The 7,840-nt window shown below is 35.2% G+C and overlaps 1 protein-coding gene and 1 long non-coding RNA gene across 10 annotated transcripts in view; one reads left to right on the top strand and one right to left on the bottom strand.

The window, feature by feature from the left end:
- The window catches only part of LOC147027157 (ubiquitin carboxyl-terminal hydrolase 14-like), a 165,896-nt gene that overhangs the window by 131,260 nt on the left and 26,796 nt on the right, over positions 1–7,840 (top strand). The gene's annotated exons all lie outside the window — the stretch shown is intronic.
- Positions 5,018–7,089, bottom strand: LOC147027158 (uncharacterized). The gene is made up of 4 exons (XR_015057960.1): positions 6,049–7,089; positions 5,753–5,911; positions 5,407–5,464; positions 5,018–5,182 (listed from the first exon to the last, which is right to left on the bottom strand). It is a non-coding gene; the product is annotated as an uncharacterized LOC147027158 (long non-coding RNA).

Genomic DNA, 7,840 nt, shown 5'->3' with positions numbered 1-7,840 from the left:
GATTGGAAATTAATTGGGAAAAAATGATTTTGCTGAAGCATACAAGTCTTACCAAAAGGTGTGTGAAAGTAATGGAAATAAAGAACCTATTTTGGATATGACAGCATTTAAAAGTTTGTATACAATCTATGCGTTTGACCTGAGCGCGCAAAAGGAAACTATAAAGTCTAATCGAGTGGATACTTCCCTATACATTGAAAGAGGAGAGAGTGAAGAAGTTGATACATATTGTTTGCTTTTGGAAGAAACAGAATTGCAGATTAATACAGATAATGGTGTGATGATTAGCCTCACATAATTTTTTGTTAAATAAATGAGTGGCAAAGTACCAACTGGGGTATATGTTAATCAAATCAATCTTCATAAACTATCATCTTGTGTTCAAAATCAAATGCCTTGTACGATTAACGTTAATACAATTCAGAGAAAAGGAGCAGTAAGAATTGATGTTTTGCTCACAAGAGAACAGGTTAAAATCTTGAATGACACTGGCTCACTTAAAATTAAAATGACAAAACCAATGTTGAAAAAATATTCAATAAGAGCGACGAGTGGAGGATTTCTCCCATTTCTAATTCCTTTATTTGCTGGTTTAAGTGCGGTTGGAGCATTGATGGGTGGTATTTCAACAGCGGTGAAAACTGCCAACGAAAGGAAGGCTCAACTCCAGGCTCAAAAAGAATTGGAAAGACATAACAAAGAGTTGGAGAAACAAATTAGTGGAAGTGGCGTAATTGTAGATTTTGCTGAAAAACTTGAAGGTCTGCCTGATAAAGCGAGATTGTTAGTTGGAGATATGCTTTCTTCTATTGCACAAGCAGGTGTAAAATTAACGAAAAGAGGTAATGGATTATATCTTTCTAATAAATAAATGAGCATTGATGAGTGGTTGGAAAAATTTGGAAAGAATACAACATCAAATTTACAACTTGTCAAATATTGTAAGAAATTAAAAATTCATAATGTGGTTATTTGTATGAGAGATGAATTAACAAATGTGCCGAAACATACAAAGAATATTATTATGAACTTAGAAGATAATAATGGGAACGGTTCTCATTGGGTTTGTATTTTTAATAGTCAAGACAAATATTATTTTGATAGTTTTGGCCTTCCACCACCTGTTGAAGTTTTAAAATTCTTACAGAATGGTGTTTATCAAACATTTCAAGTCCAAGAATTAAATTCCAAGTGTTGTGGTCAATTATGTCTATATGTGTTATTTCAACTCAACAAAAATATAAAATTTTATGATATTATTTTTAATCTAATATAAATGACTTATGTTGGTAAAGATGGTTCTATCTTTGGTGTATCTCAAGAACTGGATATTGATTTATCAAATTATTACACAAAGGCACAGGCTGAACGACATAAATATAATATAACCAAAAATATTAACATGAAAAATGCTTTTAAATTAAAAAATTATCCAAGCCCGACTGACGCGAATGACTTGGTGAGATTAAGCGATTTATCACAATATATATCCTTAAATAAAACGGCTGTGTATTCCAAAGATACAGAAGTGTTGATATTATCTCCAGGTCATACAGAATTCACAGTTCGAATTAAAAATAAATTTTTATAAAGAAGGGCGTATCGTTTGTATGAGAATAGAACAATGGGGGTATGATATGAATGATTTAGGGTATAATTGGTCATTTAAAATTAACCTCGAAGACCTGGAACAATTAAATCAGTCTCGTAAGGAAGAATATTATCCACTTGGTATCGAGAATGAGTTTTGTGGGTCCACGATTAGTAAACAACAAATAAAAGAATTTAATAAGGGTAAATATAATAATGGTTTTGCCCTTGTTTATCTCATGAAAACAGAAAAAAACAGGATTATATATATAATAAGTAAGGAAATACAAAATGATTTAACTATGGGAAGATGGGGAGGTGTTTCGTGCCATAATATTATTCTAACATATATTTCTAATACATAAATGACAGCAAGAAGGCTTCAAGAAAATTATCATTTCTGTGTCCAAGCATACCTTCAAGAAAAGGGTATTCGGTATTTTAATAAATATGTTCTACAACATAAGAATGAGGTATTTTCAATAAAAGATTGGCATTATGCTGATGTTGATAAACCGACAACTTTAGATTTAATTAGAATGTTAAATAATGAAAAAAATTATAAAGTTAAGAAAAGGTAAGGCTCTTTTAGAAATTCAAAAGAAATTTTATTGGTTTCCTGTTGTAAAAAAATTATTTTCGATGCAGGAATAACAAGAAATCCTGATGAATATATGTATAATATTCTATGGGGTGTAAACGATTCAAGGATAGTAAGGGATGAGGAAGGAGTTGAAGAAGAGAGGGAAGAGGAGGAAAATGAGAAGAGAGAGAAGGAGGAGAGGGAGAAGAAAGAGAAGGAGGAAAGAGAGAAGAGAGAGAAGGAGGAGAGGGAGAAGAAAGAGAAGGAGGAAAGAGAGAAGAGAGAGAAGGAGGAGAGGGAGAAGAAAGAGAAGGAGGAAAAAGAGAAGAGAGAGAGGGAGGAGAGGGAGGAAAGAGCGAGACAAAATAAATATCAAAATATGGAAACCAGTGAGATTCAAAAAAGATTGGTGGTATTACAGAAAATAACTCAACCCACCGAGGAGGAAAACAAAGAATTGACAAGTCGATTTGCAATATTTTCTTCAAGACGATTGACATCGTCAAGCTATTCATTTTAATTCAAGTTTTTTTTCTTAAATAAATGGAGGAGAGAGTGAAGGCATTTCTTAGGATTCTTTATGTTTTAAAAATTAAGATTCAAATGTGCATGTTGGAAACTAAAAGGTTTTTGCACTCTGCAGGACTTTTTCACATAAATAAATGAGTTATTGTCTCAAATGTAAAAAGAAAAACTAATACTAAAAATATTTCATATATTAAAAGTAAAAATAACAGGGTTATCCAAAAAGGTATATGTTCGGTGTGTGGTTCAAAAAAAATCAATTTATCTCCAAACACAAACTCGGAGGAGATATACAAAAGTTTTTATCAGGAAGTAAATTTACAACTACTGGAATACCACGGGAATTACATCTTCCAGGGTATTCTTTCTGTGGTCCAGGTACAAACTTGGATAAAAGATTAGATGAGGCAGACAATCCTAAATCCTGGAGTCAGCCTATCAATAGAGTTGATGAAGTGTGCATGAGACACGATATTGATTATGGGAATACCACAACGTTGGAAGAAAAGCATGAAGCTGATAGAGAAATGTTGTATAATTTGTCTCTGATACAAAATCCAACCTTGAGAGAAAAAGTTGATCGGTTCATTGTGAAGAAGATGATCAGTGCTAAATTGAAACTTGGACTTGGAAATTCAAAAAACTTGTAAGCTCTAATGATGTCATTAAGACTGAAGAGCAATTAGCTGATGAATTACATAAACCAATATTCACAAAGTTTCAGAGAAGGAAAGTTTATTCCAAGGAAGTAGATTATATCTGGTCTGCTGATTTGATTGAACTCAATAATGATAAGGGGTACAAGTATGCTTTAACCGTTATTGATTTGAGGAGTAGATATGTGTGGGTTGTCCCTTTAAAAAACAAAACAGGTAATACTCTTATGTTAGCTTTTCAACAGATATTTTATAAAAGTAAGAGAAAACCTAAAAAATTGTGGACTGATGAGGGTAGAGAGTTTTATAACAAGACATTTATGAATTTTCTAAAAAATAACAGTATTACATTATACAGTACCTTTAATGAAGGGAAGGCAGTTGTTGTTGAACGTTTTAATCGTACCTTAAAAGAGAGACTATATAAAAAATTCACACAACTCGGTTCACAACAATGGTCATCTTTTATTCAGGATATTGTGGATAAGTATAATGACACGATTCACACGGCAACAAATATGAAACCATCAGAAACATTTACAAAATTAAAATATGAAAAAGATTAATGTCAGAAAACCTAAGTTCAAAGTTGGTGATATCGTAAGAATATATAGGTGGAAATCTCATTTTGAAAAGGGTTTTACTGAACGATGGACGAAAGAACTTTTTAAAATTGTTGATGTAATAGATACGGTTCCTTGGACTTATAAGATATATGATTTGGAAGGGGAAGAGATTTTAGGTTCATTTTATTCACAGGAATTACAAAAGACAAAGATAAATTGAAATTTTTTGACTCCGCCCCTTTTTGATTCCACCCACACAAGCCCCACCCACACAAACCCCACACAAACCCCACACAAACCCCACCACACACAAACCCCACACAAGCTCCACACAAGCTCCACACAAGCTCCACACAAGCTCCACACACACACAAGCTCCACCCATATTCACATAATTAGTGATTAGTTAATTAGTTCCCCCACACACAACATGTTTATTTAATTAAAAAATTATCCACCCATCCACACAAGCTCCACTCATCCACCCATCTCTCCACCCATCCATTGATCCACACAAACCTCATCCACATTCGCCCCTCCCACATAAGCTCCACCCACATAAACCCCTGCCCACATAAACCCTGCCCACATCAACCCCTCCCACATAAGTCCTGTCTACACAAGCTCCACACAAAAACTCCACACACATAAACCCTGTCCACATAAACCCCTCCCACACAAGCTCCACCCACATAAACCCCGCCCACACACATCCCGACCACACAAGACCCACCGAAGCCCCGCCCACATAAGCCCCACCCACATAAACCCCTCCCACACAAGCCCCACCCACATAAACCCCGCCCACACACACCCCGCCCACACAAGCCCCACCGAAGCCCCGCCCACATAAACCCCTCCCACACAAGCCCCACCCACACAAGCCCCACCCACACCCCGCCCACACAAGCCCCACCGAAGCCCCGCCCACACAAGCCCCTCCCACACAAGCCCCACCCCCTCATCCCCCTGTGCGCCCCACCTTTGACCCACCACCTCCCTCATCCCACCCCCACCCTTCCCCACACACACACATGGGGAGGGGAGGGATGGGATGAGGGGGTGATGGGTCATTGGGGGGCGCACCTACCCTCCCTTCATGTTTTGATCCTCTTCTTGTAATTCAGAATCAAGTAATTGTATACAAAACAAATATAATTTATTAATATTGAAAATATTAAATATTCATTTGCGAGAATGTATAATCTTTCCCAGCAATCTTCTCCAGATGTCTTGTGATTTCGAAACTCAGACACCATATTCTGTTTTGAAACAAAAAGTGGATAATAATTACATGGTAATATGAGTAAGCCTCGTTGACCACTGAATTAACACACCAGGAGGCCGACTCAGCCTGTCATCCTTTCAAGGTCAATAAAATTAATTCCAGTGTACTGACAAAACCGCGTTCAAACTAATAATGCAACCAACATTAGACGACATTCTAAAGAGAGAGTGATATTAATAATAATTCAGAAATATTTACCTCCAGAAAATCATGTGTTGTACAAGATTGCTTCAACAGCTGATGTTGTGCGATAGTGCTGAAAAAAAAAAAAAAAAGTCAAGGGTATAGATGAAGAGACAGACAGACAGGGAAAGCAACACACACACACACACACACGCACACGCACACGCACACGCACACGCACACGCACACGCACACGCACACGCACACGCACACGCACACGCATAGACACACATAGACACACGTGTCTCACCATTGGTTTAATTCATTCGAGATCAGAGACCAGTCATTATAAATCATTGATCTCTTCAATAAGAGCAGAGAGAGGTAGGTCGGAAGACAGACACACACACACGTGTCTCACCATTGGTTTAATTCCTTCGAGATGATAGGACGTGATAAGACTTCGTGCCACTCATTGAAAATGTCTTTCAATTCTCTTCTAAAATCATTGATCTCTTCAATAAGAGTATTAATTTCATGAACCACGTCGTGATACGTAAACTCAATTTCTTCCAATGCCCTGTCAGGGAAAAATATATAAATATATATATATATATATATATATATATATATATATATATATATATATCAGAATTATCATGATTTAATTAATAATCATTTGCTTCATCGTTCAAAGAGAAAACCAAACAAACTTACCAACTCTGTAGTAAGCTTTTGCCTTCATCGGAAGAGAGATCATCCATGTCTCAGTTGTAAAAATGAAAATCCCGTCTGGCAGAAACTTTGTCTGGTGAATCACTTATAAGGCTACAATGAGAAAATTCCCTAAACATTGGGTGCGGCCACAGGAAATGACAGCTTGGAAAATAACTGGGCGATTGTATGAATCATTTACAAAACATACTTAAAATGGTTTTGATTCAAATGTTTTCAGTTCGTGTTCTGAGATAAAATATAAACACGAGACCTTGTCTCACAGAATAGTTCCTATTTTTTCACAGCATGACTGTCTAAAACCACACAGCACGACCGTGTCAAAAAACACTTCCTCATTTTCACGGCATGAACTGAAAACATTTGAAACAAAACTTTTTTATGGCGTGGTTTATACACAAAAATGATTTGCAACTCGGGCGGTGGTCAGATGAGATCATTAAGAGAAGTTTATCATTTCGTAATGGCACAAAAGGGGTATCTTAAAAAATATAAAGATTCAAATGTTTTAGATGGGGATTATTGTGCAAAGAAAATTAAACTATTGAAGGAATTTGAGAATGAACAAATCTTTATAGGTTCAATGAGTGAGCTGATCAACCTCCAGGTTAAAGGGGAGACAAATAAATATACCTTGGGATAGCCTGGTTATATATATACAAAGCCTGGTGTTGGCTTAGTGGTTAGGGTGGCGGCTTGGGATCCCAGTGTCCCGAGTTCGAATCCCGCTCAGCTGCTGAATTAACACCAAGGGGTTGACTCAGCCTGTCATCCTTCCGAGGTCGGCGAAATGAGTACCAGTATACTGGTCCCGGTGTATGCCCCGGTTAGAATAGGTGTACCATATCCCTGTGTTGTAAGAGGCGTCCAGGAAGGGCATCCGACCATAAAACATTGCCTCACAAAAAGCTAAACCCCTGCACAGCAGGGAAAAACGGATAAAAAGGGGGTTTATTTTCAGGGAAAAAAAAGGGAATCGCTGAAAATCCCCCATTCATTTACATGGGGAAAAGTGAGCTAGAACCAGTATATTCACCCTACTTATATGTATATATATATATATATATATATATATATATATATATATATATATATATATATATATATATATATATATATACATATATATATATATATATACATATATATACATATATATATATATATATATATATATACATATATATACATATATACATATATATATACATATATACATATATATATACATATATATATATATATATACATATATATATATATATATACATATATATATATATACATATATATACATATATATACATATATATATATATATACATATATATATATATATACATATATATACATATATATACATATATATACATATACATATATATATATACATATATATATATATATATATATATATATATATATATATATATATATATATATATACATATACATATATACAGTGGGACCCGTTTAATAGAATCACTTTGGGCCGGACAAATTTGATTCTAATAAGCGGGTGATTCTAATATCCGAGTTCACCAGAGTTGTGGAGTATCAAGCGGATCAAATGTCGAGTACACATACGGAGACAAATACTCAGCATTTAGTTTGATTTATATGACACACTTGCTCAAAACAATGTAACTTACTACTGAAAATAAAACAATTACACGTACAGTACATATGTACTTTTCAAAGCAAAACAACATAGGTTTGTCGATGAGCCTACTCTGTAATGAAAAAATTGTCGATTGTTGCCTGCTTTAACGAG

The sequence above is a fragment of the Eptatretus burgeri genome, chromosome 5 (assembly GCF_056783735.1).
Source record: "Eptatretus burgeri isolate ZD-2024b chromosome 5, Ebu_testis_v1, whole genome shotgun sequence".
Lineage (NCBI taxonomy): Eukaryota > Metazoa > Chordata > Myxini > Myxiniformes > Myxinidae > Eptatretus > Eptatretus burgeri.
The sequence above is the reverse complement of the archived record's forward strand: the minus strand, read 5'-3'. Positions and strand labels throughout refer to the sequence as shown.